The sequence below is a fragment of the Ambystoma mexicanum genome, chromosome 4q, assembly GCF_040938575.1.
Source record: "Ambystoma mexicanum isolate Mex_15411 chromosome 4q, UKY_AmexF1_1, whole genome shotgun sequence".
NCBI classification, from domain to species: Eukaryota; Metazoa; Chordata; class Amphibia; order Caudata; family Ambystomatidae; genus Ambystoma; species Ambystoma mexicanum.
This window is the reverse complement of record NC_090928.1, coordinates 942,377,583-942,397,583: the sequence shown is the minus strand read 5'-3', so window position 1 is coordinate 942,397,583 and position 20,001 is coordinate 942,377,583. Positions and strand designations below refer to the sequence as shown.

Below are 20,001 nucleotides of genomic sequence, written 5' to 3'. Positions count from 1 at the left end.
CAAGCCCAGGTAATTCACATTTACCCATATCTAGATGACTGGCTCCTCAGAGCAGAGGCATTTCACCAAGCAAAAACATAACTGCAGTTGTTGCTCGACCTGCTGTTTAGTCTAGTCCTGTCAGTCAATCAGAAATAATCATGTTTATGTCCCACATAGGAAATCAATGTTAAAGGTTTCTGATGGGACTCAAACATAGCTTGGGAACATTATTTTCCACGGGAGAAAGGATTCAGGATATCAATTTGGCTACTTCCCATTTTTGGCAAGAGACCTTGGCGTGGTGGGTTCAAGATATGCATCATACTTTAGTGACTTCCATTCTGTCGGTACCTTTCGCCCGCCTCAGAATGAGGTGTCTGCAACTGCACCTTGCAGCTTTTTGAGATCAACAGGTGGACAGGCAATCTGCAAACATTTCAATTCCTCTGGACCTCAAGTCGGACCTAGAGTAGTCGAACAATGAGAACAAATTTCGGGCTGGAGTTCTTTTCCAGAATCTCTCCCCTCATCATATTATAATTTTGGACTGATCCATCAGGAGTTGGGGTGCGACTCTGGATGAGTTTCAAGCTAGCCCTCTTCTGTCTCCTAAAGAAAAACAGTTTCATATCAATGTTATTAGAGCTGTTGGCGATCTTCAAAGCGTTTGAATCACTAATTCAAGGTTCCTCTGTTCTCTGAAGGACCGACAGCATGACTGCCATGTTTTATGTCAACACGCAGGGGGACCCAGGTCTCCTCCCTTGTGTTGGTTGGAGATTCAAATCTCGCATTGAGCAATATATCACCAAATATCTCTCAAAGCTATTAATTTGGCTGTAGAATTCAATGTGCATGTAGACAAGCTCAGTCACAGCTCTCACTTCAACCATGAGTGCTAGCTCAAAACCTCAGTGGTTTGGAAAATCTTCCAGACATGGGAATTTGCACCAGTGGATTTATTTGCAACGGAGCAGAATCGCAAATACAAACCTTTTGCGTCACTGGTGGCACAGGATTCGGGCACCCTGGGAGACGCTCTGCAAATATTTTGGAATCACTGGGCTATTTTATGCATTCCCTACTCTTCCACTAATACAGAAAGTCCTATCAAAGTGTTGCAACTCACTCGACTGTTCTCTGATTCTAATAGCCCCTGATTGGCCAACTCACATTTGGTACTTGGACCTTCTCGGACTGAAGCTGTCATATCCTCTTCTACCGATATTGTGTGACCTCCTGAGCCTACATCTCTCCCCTCTATCACTGAGTTTAGCAGTTTGGTACCTGAAAAAGTAGCCTACTGAACTATTGAGTTATCTGAACAGAACTTAAGAAACTTACCGATAATTCAGGCTTCCAGGAAAGCATCTACAAGGAGTCAGTATAAAAGTAAGTGGACCTGCTTTTGCTACTGGACTCTTGAGCGCTCTGAAGATCCACAACCCACTAGCATTCTGTCCTTCTTGTTTCACCTGGCTTCTTTGGGGGTCAAAGTTCAGTCATGCAGACCATAGCTATTGGAGCGGTTGTTTGGGATCCCAGCAGCTTTTTATCTTGACAGCCAATCCTATTATCAAAAGGCACTTGGAGGGCTTACTTCTGTTATATCCGTTATATCCTCAATATATAAAACTCATCCTTCTTGGACCTTAATGTCATGCTAGTGGGTCCGAAATAGACATCAGGTTGGCGTCATGGAAGTCATGAGTGTCTAACAGTTCTGTTAGAGGAATTAGCTAGACTGTGGTATGTCCGCTTCAGAACTGTAAACGTTTTTTCAGAGAGGTAATTGTAATTGGTTCTTTATAACGTGCTTAATACCCAGAGGTTTCTAAGCGTGGATCCAGGGATCGAACCTGTGTTGCTCCGCGTCATCTTGCTTCCATGGGGAGCGTGCTGCCCCTGAGCTATCTTCCCGAGACAGCTATACTCCTGAAGGTAAGGTTCTCTTTCCTGCCCAAGCGTGTCACCTCTTTTTACATAGATCAAGAGATTGTTCTTCCTACTTTCTGGCCTTCTCCTCAAACCGAGGGTGGAAGAACTTTTCAGTCTCTGGTTGTGAGGCTGTACAGGAGCTGGTAGATACTATCCTGCCAGTTCCTTCCCCCTCACTGCCGTCATATTGCAACATTCAAAGATAAGCAATACATGGGACCTCCTGTATTGTTCCTATACCGCATTGAGTGTATGAGAGATGTAATGCACTCAGACAGCCATACAGAATGCACCCTCGCACTGAAAGTGTGGAATGATGTTGCCTGCCAAAATGTCAAAATGCATCAGTCAATACTATGGATGGACGTTAAAGTGAAATATGACGAGAGAAAGTGATGTTATAAAGAAGATATATGAACCTATGCTGAAACAATATGAAACTGATAAAGTACTAAGAGTAACATGTACCTCAAGCTAAAGTAATCATGGATCTAAAGAAGATGAAGTAACTTACTGACCAATAACTGTAAATATGCAGTAACGCAAGGTAGAAAGAAAACGTATAGGAGCTTGCTATGAATAATATATAATGTGGCAAGGACGGCCAGAGTAGGAAAATGGACGCTGGCACACGTTGAACTTAACCAAGCTGCCTCAGAGACATGCCTAGGCTGTAGGAAAAGGAGGCGTAGGAAAACAGCTCAGTTTGCAGAGCCGACGATGAGTCAAGGTTGGCCCCGAATTAAGGATGCTATTTTTAAAGAGTAAGCACAGAGCACAAAAGGAGTACATGGATAAGCTCTGAATGTGGAACATTCTTTGTAGGTGAAGGAAGAAGAAAACCTCTGTGAGAGCCAAACTGCTGGTCAATCAAAAGCATACAAAGTTCATGTGAGATTGTTACGCTCACCTGGTATCCACGGGGACGCCACCCAGCCCTGGTTGAATGATTTGCACTCTCGAACCCTCTCCCGGTCCCTTGGTAAGGCCTCTGGTTAAAGATGGGTCTGCAATCTAGGAGAGCTGGATTCAATACCAGATTGTCTTTATGTTTTCCCACCTCCCTTGGCCTCAACTCCTTCCTCCCCCTTGGGCCTTCTCACCACCTTAATATTGTAAGAGGTGGATTTTCCGTCCTGCTCCTCTTGGCAGGGGCGCGTAGATGTGGGGGACGAGCAGCGACCAAGTTACTTCACTGGTGCAAGCCCCCCTGTGGGAATCCAGGCCTGCTGCGACTCCGTAGGTTTGCTGCTTTACAGTCTTTATATGCAGTTCTTATGTTCCTCTTAGTTCGAATAATAATGTCTTGCTTCTTTCATTTTAGGTATGGAAAGGTATTTTGGTGTTGTCATGCAGTTTGAAGATGAGCATGGGCTGGTAGGTGAAAGCGTGGTGTGCGCGATGCTGTCCGGTGAGTTATGCGCGATGCGCGGCGCTGTTTCGCCTTTTATATTGCTAACCTGTGTCTTTTCTCTCCTTTCAGGTTGCGATGTTCCTCGCTGAGCGCCGTAATGTTCCAGCAATGTTACTGACCAGGAGATGACTACCCAGGTAAGAATTGTGTGGCTTTCTTCATTCAGGAGGAAACGTAAGTAAACGCTTACTAATGCTGTCTTTCTTTCTCCTCTTTCCAGGTTATGGTATTCCAGGATGCATTCAGTGCCGGATGATGGAGTTCGTACCTTCAGGTGAGTGGAACTGAAGTCAGTGATGGATTGAAGACAGGATACTGTTCCAGGTAAGTTTCGTAGTGTTTTTTTTTTAACACATTTTATTGAGTTATAGACACAACCAAACAATACAAACCAAACAAACAGTGCATGTTCCAACAGTTTCATTACACTTTCTTAACTTCTAGCCACTACTTCCCTTATCCCACCCCCCTCTACGAGTCTATTGCATTAAACCTTCAGTTTCCGCCTCCTGTGGTTCGGTCTCCTCTTCTACAGGCTCCTCCGGGTCATCTAATGACCCAAACAGTTCGGCTATCAGCGATTTCCAGGCCATCAGGGACTCAGTCTCCCCCCCCCCCCCCGTGCTACTCGCTTCTTGCCATGCCACGGTTTCGGCTTCCGGCCATTTTTGCAAATCTCTCCACCACACCTTACCTTTGGCACATGGCATGTCTTCCATCCCATGGCAATCCTCCTCTTTGCAAGCACATAAGCCACATCCCTCAGCTTACTCACGTCCCTGAGCTTCTGTGGTCTTGGGAACCCCCCCAGCAGACAGGCCCACACTGTATCCACTACAATCTTGACCCCTTTTTCTTCCAGTTTCCCTTTCACTCCCCTCCAGAAACGTTCTATGATCGGGCATGACCAGAACATATGCACCATGCCCGCGTTCTCCTCATCACACTTGGGGCATGCTTGCCGTCCTGCATTTTCAAACCTCGATATCCTCTAAGGCGTCATATATGCCTTATGCGTTATGTACAGTTGAATCTGTTTCAGCCTCGCGTTTCTAGACACCTTCTTTTGATACCCCTGCACCCGTTCCCACATCCAGTCTTCCATCAGGGCTCCAACCTCCATTTCCCAATCTATTCTCAACTGCGTGACCTCCTTCCCCACTTTAGACATCAGCATTTCATACAATCTGGAAATCTCATGACCCCCCTCAGCTATGTTGTATATTATGTCTATGGTGGCATCTGATTCTTCCTCCAACACAGTTTCAGGCCATGTTCTCTTAATCCTCTGTACCATTCTATGATATGTAATATACTGGCCCTCGTGCAACCCAGTTTCTTCCCGCAGCCCCTCAAAAGTAACACTAGAGCCCTCCCGCCAAATATCACCCATTGTTGCCACCCCAGCCGGTTCCTAGTAGTTCCTGAGTATCATTCGTAGCTGCGCGTCTGCCCCTGTCAATATAACCAGTGGTATCTGCGGTGAGCATGGGGACGGGTTCTCCATCATTTGACATGCCCTGTGCCACACCTTCCACCCCAGTAGCATCATTTTAGGGCGCCCCACCATTTCCTCCCTGGGTACCCACGTCATCTCTTTCAAATAAAAAGGTGCACAATCACGCCCAAACAGCCTAAATTACGCCTCATAGTTGGGCAGCTTTATCCCTCCTTTGTCATGGAAGTTCTCTAGCTTCCATAACGCCACTCTATTTCGCGTGCCATGCCACAAAAAGTCCCTACACATGCTATTCAGTTTGGTGTAGAACTTCTTAGGAATCAGGTACGGTATGTTCCCGAAGTAGTGTAGGAGCCTTGGCAGAACCACCATCTTTAGCATTGCTCCCCGCCCCATCATCGCCAAGGGTAGCTTTGCCCAGAATTGCATGCACTTCTCATTTTTTTTAATGGCTACTTCTGTGTTGCACCTATGCTCCTCCACGGTGTGGTATACATCTATCCCCAGGTACCAAAATGTGCTAACCGCCCATGGTACTTGCAATACAGGTAGTCGCTCCGCTGGAATCCCCATGTACCCCCCTAATGGGAACATGCTGGACTTCTGGGGGTTCACTGCTATACCGGACAGCACAGCGTATCTCTCCAGCACTTCTAGGATGTACTGGAGATTTTCTTCTGGGAATCGCAAGTACAGTAGCATGTAAGAGGATTCAATTCAGCACTACAGCCAAGTCAACGCCTAGTCTAGAATACTGAATGAAAACCCTTATTGATATATCTTTATGTCCAGTTCATGCGTTCTGGATGACTACCCCTATATAACACCCCTCTCTCAGAATCCCCCTGACCCCACTGAGCCAAGAAGTAGTTCTGTTTTGCAAGTTAAAAGGTTTATTTGATAACGTAAACAATATATATTATATCACGCTTTATAATAAATTAATAATTGGATATCACACTTAATCTGGTATGATAAAGATTAACAACGGAGAATCTGGCACTAGCACACTTCTTGATAATCACTAAGGAGTTGACATGAAATGGATAAGATAGCAAGAATACTTTTATGGTTTCCAATGGATGCAATGTGGAATGAAATGCAGTACAGAAAATAACTTGATAGGATTTCAGCAAAAACAATGTAATCACTTTCTTGTACAATTCACCCCCCCCTTTTATGCAATGCAAGGAAATGGAAGGAAGGCACACAGTTCTCAGAAATGCAATTAAATGTGATTCAGTTCACCCAGCAACTTAGACTACGACGTTGAAAACACAGGCCCAAATGCTTTTAAATGTGCTGGCAATGTAGAAAAAAATATGCTAAAATGCTTTTAATTCCCTCTAGGAGGTTCAGGGTGAGTGAAATCAAGTTATTATTAGTCCAGGCTCACACTAGCAATGATTCAGGGATGATTAGCAGGTTAAACGAATTTCTGGCAAATGGAAGGCAAGCAGCAGCAGATTTTTACACGTGAAGAAATTTGCAAATCGCGGCAAAATTCGCGAATGCGTGTTCCGCGATTGCGGTAAAACTATAAGGAGTAGGAATGTGGTTCTTGGTGCGATTAAAAGCGAAGATTCTAAGCTTTCAGATGAAAGTTACTGCAAGTCTCAAACGGTCGCGGAGATATGAGCGATTTAGTGAAGGTCGTTTTTTGGTTTTGCAAATTTTAAACGCAACACTTTTTCAGCTTTAAAAATGATGGCAGAATAACACAATTGCTAAACTGCAGTTCTACTTAGATTAAAAATGGATTGAATTATATGATTTTAACTAAGAGATGTGTTCTGAGTTTTGCTGAGTACTCACAAGAGATTTTGAACCGGAAAGCGACTTGGTCACGGACTTCAGTCTGGTCAGGTCTTCCCGAGTTCCGCTCACAGCGCCTGGCCTCTGGAACTGCTCACAGCATCGGGGTCAGCACTCTGGATACAATGGCCTGGTCTCTGCTAGGCACCGGTTCTCTGGGTCGGGTCCTGCCTTCTCTTTGGATATTTCTGTCACCGGGTTCTTGCAAAAGTTCTTGGCAAAATTCAGACGGCGTCAGCCGGCTGTCTGAAGAGTTCAGTTGCAAAAAGATTTTCAGGCCTGTTGACAAATACTCTTGCTGGCAGTGGCCTTTTTGGTTAAGGTTCTGTAGTCTCTGTTTATCTTGGAGTCTAGGTGTTGGCTCCTTGAAGGTTGATGGAGGTAAGTATGGATTTTTCCGGCAGAGCGTCCCGCTGCAGATGGAAATGAATGTCTCTACCTAAGTTTCAGTGGTCCATTTATATGTTCTGCAAGTGGGTGTGTGTATTGGTCATAACTAAACTTGCCCCTCTCACTTGTCATTGGTCCAGCTTTCATTTCTCCCCTGATTGGGGGAGCTAAGTTGTGTCAGAGTGATGTCAGCCATTTATGATCTCTTGAAAAAACTCCCCTGTCATCTGTGCACCCAAATCTATATATGATCAAAATACATATTTCACAGTTACACAGTTGTTTGAAATTACATACCCATTTCACATATCACATGAGGTATACTCTGTCCCAAATCTGCTGTTTCTAAGAGCTTGCATTCAAAAATGGCAACTTTTAGCACTTTTTAATGTGCTAAACAACATTGGATCTTCATTAAATTTTATACAACTGTTCCTCACATATCTACCCACATACCAATGCATTTTCGTTTGTCTAGCCGAAACAGGGAGTCTGTAATATTAATAAACAGCAGGGTTTTGTCCCAGAATATCCCACAATTTGGAGTTTGGGCTTGAATTAAAGGTACATTTTTTAAATTAAGTCTCTCAAAGTTATACACTTCTGTCATTTGATTACAAAGAGTTATCAGTGTTTTTGTAAAATATATATTTTACTTTCAATTCAGTCCTCAGAGTGTTGGAGTCCGCCTCCAAGACTTGGGTGGGTCAGTCACATGTCTTCTGGCAGGCAGGCCTTTGTTGACAGTAAAACAGTAAAATTCAACATATTCCTTTCAGAGGAGAGGGGCCATTGTGTGGTCTCTGGGAAGCTGAGATCAGGAGGCCAGGGAGCCACTTTGCATTTAATTAACAGAACCCTGTGATTTCCTGGCTTCTTGTGTTGAGTTCTGAAGTGTCAAGAGTTCTCAGGACAGGCAACCCCTTTGAACTTTTGATGAAATGAGACCCCTTTCTTTGCACTAGACAGTTTTGCAAGACAGCTCTCCTGTCAGAGTTTAGACCGCTAGTGCCGCCTTGAGGATTTTGTTGGTACTGCATGCAATTTTGGGATCTTTCTTGGATTAATGCATTCTAAACAGGAATGGTTCTTACATGGTAGTAAATCCTTGCTTAACATTGTTTTGATGGGGCTCCTTACAGTAAGATGGTTATGTGGAACCCCACAAAAAGGTTGAATCTTTAAAGTGGTCCAATGAGTCACGATTTCAGCAACTTTTTGACATCAGTAACAGTGGATTTTGTTAACAAAGACCTTTCTTTACACTGGTGGGTGGCAAGTTAGGTAACCATTTTGGTGTGCGCACAACTGTGCAGCTCTCCTGGATTCTGGGATGAAATGATGGGCGGCGACAGCGCATCCCCATCTTTACCCACTCCAATGATTTATTTTTGTTCTGGGGTAAAATGATGGGCAGCGACAGCTTAATCCCCACATTTACCCCGTCTAATGATTCCACATGGGTCAAAACCCTCCACAAGCATGTCATCTGCATATAGGGAGATCAGATTCACCTCGATGCCTATGGTGTCATATTGCTGCCTCAGATATATTGCTAGAGGTTCCAGGGCCAGTATGTAGAGCATTGGAGACCACAGACATCCCTGTCTAGTACCCCTGCTGGGCTGCCACCTTTCCGATATCACAGATCCTGTCCTAACTCTAGCCAGTGGTTCGCTATATAAAATCTTCGCCCACCTTACATATCCAGGCCCTAACCAGTAGTACTTCAGGGCCGCAAGCAGCCATGGCCATTTAACAGAGTCAAAGTCCTTGATTGCATCCAAAGCCACAATTGCCATTTCCTCATCTCTTTCTCTGCCAAACTCAATGATTCTCAGGAGTCGCCTGTGATTATTGGTAATGTTTCTATGAGGGACATAGCCCGTTTGATCCGGGTGTATTAGTTTGCCAATAACCTTCTTCAGTCTATTAGCTAAGACAGCAGTTAATATCTTGCTGTCTTGATTCAGCATTGACAAGGGTCTATGGGAACCACAGCTGTGCCCAGGTTTATTAGGTTTGGGGAGCGGTATTATGACGGCCTCTCTCAGTGACTCCGGTAAGCGTCCCGTCTCGAACGCTTCGTTTAACATCTCTAACAGCGGGGGGAGGACCTCTTCCATGTATACTTTGTAAAACTCACTCAGGAGTCCATCTGACCCTGGGGTTTTACTAGTAGGCAGCTGCCTCACCACCTCCCCTAATTCTTCCAAGGTGATCGGGGTATCTAGTTCCTCTCTCTCCTCCTCACTTATCTTGGGCAACCCCATGTCCTCAAGCGTTTCTTCCATCATAGCGCGACTACTCTCCCCGTTGTCTCCGTATAATACCTTATAATAATCCACAAATGCTTGATTAACTCCTTCCTGGGTGTCCTCTACGCTACCGTCTTCTCTTTCTATAGTCTTGATTGTGACTCTGGGGGTCTCACTCTTATATAACCACGCCAAAAGTCTCCCCAGTTTATCACCTCCCGCATGCTGTCTCTCTACGTATTTTTAATAATTAAGGTTACACAATCTCTCCCAATATTCTGCACATTTTTGCTGTAGCCCAAGTGTCAATTCTAGCTTCTCTGCTATATCGTCTCCGCCCCTTAAGTCCTCTTCTAATTTTTCTTCCGTCTCCTGTAGTTCGGCTAAAACCCCACTTTGTAGGCCCTTGGATTTCGCTATGGCTACCCCCCTCATGACAACTTTAAAGGCCTCCCATAGTGTTCCCGCCGAATCCACGCTCCCAGTATTTGTTTCAAAATAATTTACAATCTCCTCCCTCAAGACCTCCCTAAAAAAGGGGTCTCGCAACGCTTCCGCTCGTAGGCGCCATGTCGGGATCCTCGCTCTCGAGGGGCAGTATTGCCATGCGAGAATCAGGGGCAAGTGGTACTCTATTTGTGTGATCTCTGCTATCATTTCGGGTGATGTGAAGACATAATCCAGCCTCGTTGATAACTGCTGTGGGGCAGAATAATGTGAATATTGCGTATCCTGGGGGTGCCTCACTCTCCATGCATCCTCCAGACCAAAGTCGTCCAGCAATGTCTGTAACGCCATGGCTGCAGGGGCCGGTCTATCCATCTTCCCATCCGATCTGTCCACCCTCGGGTTCAATTTTCAATTGAAGTCCCCTCCCCAGATCATCGCGCTTCCTACGCATGCGCTCAAATTTGCACTCAATGTTCTGATGTACGCCGCTGTGTTCTGGTTTGGGAAATACATGTTAACAATGCTTATCTCCCTGTTCTCCACCAGTCCCCTCAGTATAACCATCCTCCCGTCGGTCTCAGCCACCACTTGCAATCACTGAAAAGGGACATGTGGCGCCACCCAAATACGCACTCCTCTCGCATAAGCAGAGTACAATGAGCCCACCAACACTCCTTTCCACTTCCCAGCAATCGTGTCCATCCTCTCTCGTGTAAGGTGGGTTTCCTGTAGCAATACAATATCTATTTTCTGCCTGCGCAGGTACAACGTAACTTTGTTCCTTTTTAAGTAGCTGTTGAGCCCCCGCACGTTCCATGTACATCTTAAGGTCCCCCATGGCCTGTACAAGTTCCGTTCCTCCTCCCCCAGGTGCAGTCTGACTTTGAATTCCAATCCAATCTGTATAGGCTCGTATCCCACTCTAAATTCCCTTTAACCAAAAACACCCCAAACTTCCTGTTCCCCCTCCCTCCTGCCTCCCGTCCCTTCCCCAACATCACTCCCCCCAACTGTTGCCAGCTCCATCCCTGGATCTCAGGCTCCCCCGCATCTAGCACTTTCTGGCTCTCGCCTGTACTCGAAGCTCCGCAGGGTGAGGCCACCCTAGTGGCCAACCTACTACTACTACAACTATAATTCGAAGGGTAGGGTGCTTTCGCCCTGCCGCTCCTATGTCACTTCGGGTTAACTACACATTGCTATACAATTTGCATATATGTACACGCTACTATATTCCAGTCCTTCAAGTCCGTTACAATCAACGGTATCTTATCAAAATATCAGCCTCCTACAGTCGCGCCCATTAATCTTAATCTTCATCTAGGCACCCCTGGGGTGCTCACTCGACACCTTAACAGTATGCATACCGTATCCCAGACACATATCTTGTCCCTCCTGGGTCTCTTCCGTGTCTCGGTCCGGGCAGCCCTGCATATCCAGCCACGTTGTTGCTTCTTCTGGAGTGTCAAAAAAAAACATTTTGCTTTTATGCACCACCTTCAATTTCGCGGGGTACAGAAGCATATATTTTATCCCAGCCGCGCGCAGCCTTCTTTTGATTGCCACATAGCTGTACCGTTGCCTCTGGACGAACATAGTGTAGTCCGGATACGCTGTGATGGTGCTCGAGGCCCTTTCGATTGTTCCACCTTTTCGGAAGTACTCCAGTATTTTCTCGCGGTCTTTGTAGTTAAATATTTTGGCGATTATTGCCCGGTGTGGGGCCCGTGGTCTCGGCTTCCTCATAAGGGCTCTATGTGCATGCTCCACCGCGAATCCCTGCGAGAGTTTTCCAGCCCCAATTCTTTGTAGGGGTAGGTTCTCGACGTAGTCTGTCGGGTCCTGTCCCTCCTCATCCTCCGACAAGCCCACCACGCGAATTTTGTTCCTCCACGCTCTCCCTTCTGCTTCCTCCACTCGAGACTCCAGGTTGGCTACCTGTTGTTTGAGTACATGTATCATCTTTGCGTTGTCAGTGCTGGTGTCCGTGTTGGTTTTCACTGCACCTTCCAGGCTGCTTGTTCGTTCCGCCAGCCCCCTGACATCTTGCCTCAGCAGGGTGACTTCTATGCCTACTGCGTCTATTTTAGCCTCCAGGGAAATGCGCAGGTCTGACATCGCAACCCCCCAAGAGTCTTTCAGCTCTGTGATGGCCTCTAAAATCTGATGGTTTTCAGCCACTGTGGTGCCCTCCGCAGGTGCCATCGAGCCTTTGGGCGCGATGGCCACGGGAGAATGTTGTGTTTTGGCAAAAATATCCATTGTGGGTTGCTTATTCTTGTTCTTGGTCACGGCCCCTCGCGCCGACATTCTGCGGCCCCCGTTATGCCTCGCTGTCTCGATTTAGCATCCGCGTGCCTCCCCAACTGTCTTTTCCACCCTTATCAGCTACTGTAGTACTCTTCAAGCAGTCGCACCGTCCGCCGCCTCTCACGCGGCTTTCTGCTCATCGATGCCGAGCGAGCACTTCATATGTCCATCATGGCGCGGCCTATCTATTCGCACCCCCGCTGCCCCCGGGCTCTTGCCTTCCGGGTCAGCACGCAGGCCAACGTGACACAAGGCTTACCACCGCAGGGGTTTCGCTCAGTCTCCACTTCGCCATCATCATTCTTTCCCCGCGGCTGCCGTCTCTATTCTGCCGCTCCGGGTGCTTCAGTTTCGTTTCCTTTGTTGTCGGCCATCTTGTGTGACAATGGACCAAGCAGCCGCCGTCTTCGCCGAGCGATTTCTCCAGAATTCCACACACGATTCACTCTGTCTTTATACAGTGAGCAGAACACACGTTCCCATGCATGTATAGTCAATCCTGGAACCAGTAGCATGTTTTTGTACGTAGTTTTCACAGATCATATGTCGGATCATCCGGAGCTGCTCAGGAAGCACGTCCTACTCCATGGCTGCCCAAGCCACGCCCCCCCCGTAGTGTTCCTTCTCTCTCTGCAGGTCCTTGGTTTCAGGTAAGCTGGCATCAAAGAACTGGACACAGTGAGCGTAACGCTGCCCACAGCAGAATAACGCAAAGCATGTTCTGCTGTTTGGGTGTGGTTTAAATAGTCTCAGATAAAGTAGTCCAGGTAAAATAGTCCCAGGCCTGCCACACCCAAGGTAGTCCAGGTAAAATAGTCCCAGGCCTGCCACACCCAAAATACTAGAATGCATAGCTCAGTTCCTTTTAACTGAGCTATGTGTGTGCCTCCATGTTGGCTGAACCCCCCCAAGTTAAATAGTCCCAAGTATATTGAGGTAAAAGACCTTCATGTAATCAAGGTTCTATGCGATTGTACATGCATCAGTCCGATGTCTGTGAGATCACCCTACTTTATTAAATTGCTAATAAAGTAGTACTTTGCCATACTTTGAGTCTGTCCGATTATTTGGTCTGAGATCATTTTTGTAATTCCATCTAGCACAAAAGACACTTCAAGGTGCTAGTGCACATGGTGGTCCCTTACATTTTATTTGGACCGATCTAAAGTCTTTAGAAATTCAGACAGTCTGTTTGTGACGTTTGGCATGCTGCAACCTGGGTCTCAAGCTTCTAAAGCAACTATCACTTGCTGGATTGTTTCTTGCATCGTGGATGCTTAGAAGCTCCAAAAGAAAGCAGGTTTGTATGCGGTCAGAGCCCAGGCTACTCCCTGGGGCATCATTATTAAAGCTGCAACCTGGGCCACTCCAAAAGCGTTCTGGAGGCCTTATTGTATGGACACTGCTGACAGGTCATATGCCAGATTTAGTCAAGCAATCTTACAAAACCTGTTTGGTTAGAGTCTTATTCCTGCCACTCTAGATGAGTTAGTATGGAGGACCAGGGATGGGACGTAGGAGTAAGAAAAAGTTACCCAAAGAAATTATGATTTGAAAACATCAATTTTGAATATTGAAAAAATGTATTTGTTCACTAAAAAATAAAGCAAAATAAAGAAAAGAAGTCCATCTACTAAAATATCTCAATGCGTACAGATTTTTAATCAATTCTTCTTTAGATGTCCAAGTAAGAATTCATTCTTGCTGAATTCATATAATAGTCGATATTCTGAAAGTCATTCCAATCAGATTTCTTTTTTGAAAATCAATTATTAATTTACTCTGATGTTAATAGGTTCTCATCCATCCAATCTTTTATCATCAAATATCCCAACAGTTTCTTGCTAAAAGATGTTCTAAATGTCCAAACGAAAGTTAATTCTTTATGCAGGTTATATGAAAATGCATTTCATTTTCATGCAGATTTTTCCTAATTCATATATATATAGAACACACTGGAAATGTATCCTCCCTTTCTCCTCTTCCTCGCCCTTGGAGGAATTGCTCTCCCACGTGTAAGCAGCATCCTTGGAGTGAGTTGGATTGTGGGCCGCCTCATGTTTGCTCATGGCTACTACACCGGAGACCTGTACAAAAAGGAATATATATATATTCCTTTTTGTACAGGCCTTTCTCATTATTATGTAGGCTTTGTTCTAGATCAGAATTAACATACACTTCCTTGACACACCAATTGTCCTCTTTCCCTTATATTTTTTATGCAGTTTTTGCTCATTGTAAGCAGACTTTCTTCTAGACCAGATTTCATATAAGCTTCATACATATGCAAATAATCCTCTTTCCTCAGGATTTCCTCAAGATCAGGTGTCATAGCAATTTCCCATATATACAAGATTCTCCTATTTCCTCGACATATGTTTCGCTGAATAGCTCATTAGGAGTCAATTGAAACTTTTGACTATGTATATGTAGTCTTGACTTGATGCATGTTATTCTGAATTCCTTAATATTATGGTCCACTTATATCTAGTGATATGATTTGTGATATTATGAAATGTTCCAAAATAAAACCAGTGCCATTGTCAGTCTATTAGTAGATTGGAGTGCCTCTCCATTCTCGGTTGGCGCTTAATTCGTGCTGTGCACAATTTGTTGGCATGGCTCAAATTAAGCGGCAACTGATAATGAAGAGGATGTAGTATTTTTCAAAGGGGCAGTTGCTGTAGCTGGGCACATGCGACAAGCATGTAGCCCTTGATCCAGGTGTTGTTGGGGTGACCACGAGATCCTCTCCACACAATCCCCAGGTGCTGCATCATGATCATGGATCCCCATAGGAACCCCCACACAGTACCCGGCAATTGACATAAGCACATAATTCACCCACTTTCCTTTGTCCCTCCTGGGGATTTAAGGGGGATAACAAATTGAGTAGTCCACAATGAACTGTAAGCAACCTTCCCTGTGGACTACAATGAACGTGTACGGTTGTAAAGATAAATACCTTCTAATGATCCTTGGGTTGGTCTCCTTTTATTTTTATTTTTATGCTAAGTACACCAGAAGAGCATGATCATTGTCCAATATAATTGAGATGGGTTATTCTACTCCCGGTTGTGCTCGTGAAAGGACAGGCCCATATCAGAGCATGGAGGCATGCAGATGAGGAGTAGTGTATGATACAGTGAGATTTCCAACTGCCCAAAAGCTTCTTCTGTGTCAGTAGTCCAAGCTCTGAGGTTTGTGTCAGCCCATTGAGCTGGTCTGTCGGGGATCCTGCGAGGGTCAAAAGGTTAGGATAATCCTCCCGTAATTTCCTACTGGTCCTAGTAATGTTCGAGGTATTTTTTCCATTGGCAGAGGGATTGTTTAAATTGCTTCCACTTTTGCCTTTTGTGGTTGAATGTTATCTTCTCCTACCTTGACGCCAATGTACTTAACAGTGGTAATGGAGAGTTGCCACTTTTTAAAATATTTTGTATTTATTGTGTGCTTGGTTACAATTGAATCTAACTCCACTGTACAGTTTTGCAAGATTAAAATTCATCACCGTCATTTGGAACATTTTATTACAAATATACTCACTCACATTTAAAATTTCAAAATAACATTTGTAGACAAACAACAATTACCCTTAAAATAAACAAAAAAACTTTGACTCTTCCCCCAAATCATCGGTCCTACTTAATCCTATCTTGTACAAAATTCGTATCACTGCTATCGTCAACACCACGACTCTGTAGTATAGAGCTCCCATATTGTATTGCTTAGTATAAAAGATAGGGAATGTACAAAACGACTTTCCTCATTAAGACACACATAACTTAACGCTAAATGCTTCAGGGATTCAATCTGATTAAAGCAGAAGTGACATAAAGGAGAATTGTCATCAATTCGATTCCAGAGTGTATTATTTTGCTTTGTTGCTAACAAGTTCAATATAAAACGCATATAGCTACCTCTCATTTTCGGCAACTGAAAGTGCATCAAATACTTTGCCATATTAGCTAACCGTTTATGTACTAGACCCAGGACTCCTACGGGATTCCAATCGGAAGATTTATTTTTTTAACAGCTGCATGTTTGCCAAACCTTCTTCTAGTGTAGTGTCAATCTCTTGAGCTACCTGTTTGCAAACCTGTACATATTTTTTGCACTTTCCCTGAGACTCAGTCCCAAATTCTGCAAAGAATAAAGATAATGGTGTATCATAAAACGTAGCGCCCAAAAAAATCTCTCATGTCAAACTTGAATTCATTGAGACCAATCCTAGCTCATAACTAATGAAGACCACAGGTACATTCTTCGGTAGGGATAAAATGTACTTCCAGATTAGTCCTTCTAAAGGGGTCAGATCAGCTGCTAATAGCGAATGGTACGTTTCCAGGCCATAAATCAACGACTGGATCATGCCAAGGTCTTTTATCCTTTGGCAGAGGGATTGTTCGAATCGCTTCCACTTTTGCCTTTTGTGGTTGGTTATCTTCTCCTACCTAGAAGCCAAGGTCATGGAGAGATGACACTTTTTAGGATTTACTTTTTACTGGCCTTCCTCAGGTTCCGGGTAACCAAACAAAAGTGTCACATTTGATCTGCCCAGGACTGGCTGTGGAGGATGATAGCATTCAAGAATGCAACGTCAAAGGCTTGATGGCAACACAATATACAATCCATGATCGGTTGAAAGGTAGTGGGAGAATGTGGTGTTTACCTCTTCTTTAAGCATGTGCCCACTCATGCTATTACATTGTTGTTTAGTAGTTTGTTGTGCATGCTCATCAGCACCATCATCTGCCTCATCATGCAACTCTTCCTCATCGTGCATGGGCACATTTCTCCTGATGGCATTGTTGTGCATCATGCAACATATGATCACCATGAAGCATACTATTTCAAGTCGGTGCATTAAGGCCTCCCACCTATCCTGTGAAAGGCACTGGCAGAAGTTCACCAAATGCTGCTCAGTGTAACTGTGGGTCTGGGCGTATGCAGCATTGCACCCTGTACCGCTGCTGCAAAGGATTGAGTGCCTGGCATAGTGTGGTTCTGATTGGGTAACTAGAATCACCTGTCAGCATAATGGGGATAGTGGTGCGATTCATTAATTTCCTTTTTTATTTATTTACTCATTTTGAATGCCACAATGTTCTTGTTAGGCAGAATCCCGTGCAGTGTCCTTGGGAACCACTACACACGATTAAGACTACAGGTGGCAATACAAGTTTTATCTTTGGTACAAGCCTGTAATACTATGTTAAAGTGGTAGCAGTAGCGGAGCAGCCAGGCTTATCTCAAGAGTATATGAGCAGTAGAAGGGATTACACAAAGGGACCACAATTACTGTGACTCAAGCAAACACTGACTCAAGGTTTCAGGTAGAAAAATATAAGTAAATTTATTTAAAAACCATTCGTTATCAACACTTCTATTAAAATTAAAACCACACGTTAAATACACTACAACTGACCAATTCACTTTGTACGGTAGGAGTCAGGTTACATTCCCTGTGTTTGAGAGAACCGGTATCATGGAACATTACACGTTACCGTGAATACGATTGCGATCACTTTTTCACAGTTCGGTCTACTAAATAAACGCGTATCCGCGGCAAGAAATGCTACCGGGGCAAAAACACACTTAGCACCCGAGTTACCCAGAGAGAGTTGGGGGAAAAAATCATAGGCAATATGCTAGTTTGGCAAACAGAATCAAAGAACACTCATAGACAGAAATGCAAGAGTCAAGAGGATGGAGCCAGTGTCAAGTGGACCCGGGTTCCTGTGTCGAGGATCACACGTCGGATAGTTCGCGAATCAAAGTTGCCAAGATTACTTTAGATATTGTCAAATGGTCAGAAGCAAAAGTTATAAGAAGGAGGGAAAAATAAGGGCAAGCCTTATAAGCGAGAAATAGGGATTTCACCCAAGATTCCTCAAGCAGGACACAGTACCGTTTCAAAGAAGAAGCTGGTGCCACGGCAGTTGTTCCTGGTAGTTTCCTGTAGACCGACGATTCCTGGCTTCGGCGCAGAGAAGGACGATGAAGGGGGTCTACACCACACAGGGATGAGGCCGGCAGCAGCAACGATGAATAAAAGGTGCACTCCTTAAAGACAGGAGAGGCTCTTCAGGTGGCTATCTGGACCACTACAGCAGTGTGCAGCGATTTTGACCACAAAGGGCACCTCTGGCTGAAGAAGATGAGCTGGTTATCTCCGCCAGGCTCAAGGGAAGAAGACTGCGGACTGGATCTTCTCTTAGTCGTTGAAGGGTAGATAGCTCAGGACTGCAGCAGGGCTTCGCCGGGACGGGATAGTTGCAGCAGTCGACCTTTCCTCCGCTTCTCTTCGGTTCCTTGTAGCTCCAGTGGCGACTCTCTGACTTCCAGCCCAAGAGACCTGCCTTTTATGCGAAAATCCCCCATTTACACAGCCTGGCTGTCAATCACCCAGCAGGGGGGTTGTCCAGCCCGGACAACCACCTCAGCCAATCATGAAAAAGTGCGACTTGGGTTTCCTAGGATACCCTGTGCAGGGGGTGACTACACTCCTCCCTCACATTCAGCCCACCCAGACACCTAGGCGCCTTGAGGAGGGCTTCTTGGCAGAAGCCCGCCAAAAGACAGTGAACAAAGGAGGTAAACCTGGTTTGCCGTGCGCAGTAAAACACAAGAAGGAGTTTAACAAAAAGAAATGGGGATAAACCGCACCGGAGCCAAAAGAAAAAGCATTTGGTCAAGCGGGTTTAAGTACGAGGCTAACACAATAGCCTACAATATTACCACGGTTATATAAGTTAACCGCGGTAGAAAATTAGGGTAGATACCACTGCCACCAGCCATGTTTAAATGTTAAAAGAGCGAAACATTGCTCTAGGAGGTACAGATAAAAAGGGCTAATAGTTAACCCTTCCAGTACTCCATGTAAGATGGGGTGTACTGGATCTGTGGTTAATTTGACTAAGTAAAGTTAATGGTAACTTTACTCCTTTCTGGGGGACAGTAGTCAGCCTCAGAAATGGAGTTGGTGGAAAGTCTGAACGACAACCCTGTGTCACTGCACAGAAGGTGCTGTGTGACACACAAAAGAAGGGGGCTACTGAAGTGGTGTACTCCAGAGTCCACAATCACCAAAAACAGGTAAAAACACATAGCAAAACACAAGTAGGAGGGGGGACAAAGCTCACAATCTTACCAATTGGAACGAAATAACTCCAGAGATCCAGCAAAGCTGCTGAGGGACTCACTAGGTAAGGGAAATTAGCCATGAAATGAGAATTCTCCCTAACACTGCTGCATTTGGGCAAGAAAATGCTTTTCAGTGATTGTCTGCATTTTCCGTGAGTGTGTACATGCTTTCCTGAAGTGCCCGGAGGTCAGGTGAGACTTATTTGTTAGTCACACAGTAGGTATTTCCATTACTTTTAGCCCACATGAACATGAATGCTGCTTTTTGGATATGCAGTGCTGGTCCGTGAAGTGTCTTACGGGCCGCAATGGCATTCTCGGTCAATATGGTTGGTAGTCTGCCACAATATCTTCTGGTGGTCGTGCGTGTTGATCTTTCTCTAACGTGAGGGGTGGTTGAGGGTATGAAGTTTGCAGGGCAGGCTGATATGCTGCTACCTGTTGATAGGGAGACTGCAAAGTATTTTGATTGGCTACTGGCTGGGGGGTGGGAGGAGCTGAAGGACTGGCTGATGGGCTTTTTGCTGGTGACCCTGAGGGATACTGGTGGTGCTGTAGTTGCTTCATGGCAGGCAATAGTTGTTCTGCTCTTTCCATGGTACTGCAAATTGCATACCGTTGAACCTTTGTTTTTTATGCTGATGACAACCATTAACTGTTGGGTTGCCCCATGTGTGGGCTGTTACAGGTGCTGATGTGGCTTGTTTGGGATTCCTATATTACTCCCCCACCCCTTTTTACACCGAATCTGGGCAGATGCCATTTTTGAGGAGTAAATGTAGGTGTTTAAACGTCGTGCCATCACTATTACCATGGTCCTATTTTCCGGCAGAAAATAT

General features: G+C 45.0%; 1 protein-coding gene across 8 annotated transcripts in view; it reads left to right on the top strand.

Annotated features, from left to right (window-relative positions):
• BICRAL (BICRA like chromatin remodeling complex associated protein) overlaps positions 1 to 20,001 on the top strand; it is a 2,181,199-nt gene that overhangs the window by 1,307,585 nt on the left and 853,613 nt on the right. The gene's annotated exons all lie outside the window — the stretch shown is intronic.